Genomic DNA, 2602 nt, shown 5'->3' on the forward strand with positions numbered 1-2602 from the left:
TGCCCCACATACCCATTTTTACGCGGCAGACAAGACAACAAGGTGCAAGAGTGCCACTAAGTTGGCCTTCTACGAGTAAAAATCGTCAATAGCAACGACGTCAATGTGAGCGTCTAGAGTAGATACAAATGGGTAGTGCTCCATTCAACACCCTACTACATCTCCCTCCAACCTGTGCTCCCTCTCTTTCTTCTACAAGTGGTTAACGATATAGTAGTACAAAGATACATGTTCAAGTTGGTGGATTTTCTCAAAAAGAAAACTTACTGAAATTTCAAGGAAGGAGGATCTCAAAGGAACAAGGATACTGAAGAACACTATTAGTTTCGAGAAATAACTAAGGGTCCAACTGTATATCTTACTCAAAGGCTAACCAATTTCTAAAAACAAGCAACTCACCAAAGATTACATGGGCATGTTTGCACATGAGGTCGGGATAAGTATTGCTGCCATGAGGAGACGAAAACCTTGTCAACCGATTCTTGAAACCACGAGCCCATAAGGGGAAGTCTGGGATAATTTTCTTCACCACAAAAGAGTTTCTTTTTCTTTCAAAAGGGGGTTAAACCCCTGGTCTATGCATCATACGATACGCACATCCATCTTTGATAAAAAGTGTTATCAAAATATCAGAAGTAGCAAATGAAAGGCTCGACACAACTGGGCGATCACAAGATTACATGGCTCATACATATGGTCTATTACTGGATCACTTTTCAAACCAGTTGAGTGTATCTCGTGCTACCGTCTTTCAACGGTTGCACCCAAAGGCCATAGCGTGTGATCCCCTATACTGCAACAGTGCAGCATGACATACGGAAGATAGCCTACAATTTTTTGAAAGTTACGTTATGTTAAACACACAATCATTATGGCAATTTCAAATTCCCCAAAGTAAGGTACACACTCCCATGCAGATATGTGCCTTAATTGTAGGATGAACCAAGCCAGGCGAATTCCCAACATATTGGTTTTGCTAGATGGTGGAGGTTGGTTAAAAACTATGTGGATCATATGCCAGGTAAGAGCTACAAAATGGCCATGAGATATAAATATGAGGAATTGATCCCTCCTTGTCACAAAAACAACACTCTTGTAGCCCTGACATCTGCGCTTAACCATATTATCCTTCATTTGCATCACACCACGCTAACATACCACATGAATCACTTCCGTTCACATACCTTGGCCTCCCCATGGGCATGACCAGGCCAACATTGCTAGAGCTCATGCCGCTTGTGCATGGTGTGGAAAAGAAGATGTCCACAGCACTGTCTTTGATGTCACCCGGAGCCAAACTCACTTTGGTCAACTCGACAGTGACATCGATGTTAATCTATGCCATGTGCACGATTAAGCTTCACCCCAAAGTGATTGAGCACCTTGATAAGCTGCACAAATACTGTCTTTGGGCTAAGAACTCTGAAGATGGGGTCAAAAATAAGTCGCTAGCAGCCTGGGAGTTGGTTTGTAGGCCAAAACGCAAAGGTGGGCTTGGAATCATCGACATCAAAACCCACAATGTGGCCCTCCTTATGAAACACTTATTTAAGTTCTATAACCACCATGATTTCCCCTGGGTGACTCTGATCTGGGATACTTACTACACGGGCAGAATACCGCATGCAATGGACCCAGTCGGCTCTTTCTGGTGGCGCGACACAATGCAGCCCAGTGATGTGTTTCGTGGAATCACCAGAGTCACTCTGGGTAATGGATCTTCCTCCCTATTCTGGAAAGATGCCTGGTTTGATAGCGACCGTGATGCCCCCCTAATGGAGATCCTCTCGAGAGCTTTCTCTTTCTGCTTGAATGAAGATGAGTCCGCTGTCAACGTTCTCACAGCTGCGGACCCGAGCATGCTCTTTCACCTGTCGCTGTCCGCACAAGCTAGAGAGGAGGTCAGGGAAATCCAACAAGGATCGGTGCATGTGCTTCTGGACAGTGAATGCAATGACATCTGGGAGTGCAACCTTGGTGGGACATTCTCCTCCAAGAGATACTATGATCACTGTTTCAGAGAGACGGTTGCTGATGCTGCCTTTGGCTGGCTATGGAAGGCTAAGAGTCCGATTAAATTCAAAATGTTTGGTTGGTTGTTGTTGGTTGATCGCCTAAACACCAGGAACATGCTGAGACGTAGACATCATGTCGTTGCGGGTAACAACTACACATGCATGCCCTGCCAGAATCCTCCTGAGGAAATGGTCGAGCACCTTTTCTTTACTTTCCCGTTTAGCCAACATTGCTGGGACAAGGTTGGAATGCTTTGGCCGGGTTTGGGGAATAGGCTCACTTTGTTGCATGGTGGCAGAGAGAATTGGCAGCGACCGATGTTTATGGACATTTTCTTAATGGCCGCATGGAGCTTGTGGAAAGAGAGAAATAATGTATACTTCAGAGGGATTCCACACTCTTTTGGTTGATGGCTGATTAGATTCAAAGATCTTTTGGGCCTTTTGGTCCACAATTGTAGGGAGGAACTACGTCCTTTCCTAGACACTTACATAGAAAACTTGTAATACTTGTTTACTTAGCCTTTTGAGGTTCATGGCCGGGGGGCCACAAAAAACCCACATGTAACAATGATGTAATTGGTTCT

The sequence above is a fragment of the Triticum aestivum genome, chromosome 1D (assembly GCF_018294505.1).
Source record: "Triticum aestivum cultivar Chinese Spring chromosome 1D, IWGSC CS RefSeq v2.1, whole genome shotgun sequence".
Lineage (NCBI taxonomy): Eukaryota > Viridiplantae > Streptophyta > Magnoliopsida > Poales > Poaceae > Triticum > Triticum aestivum.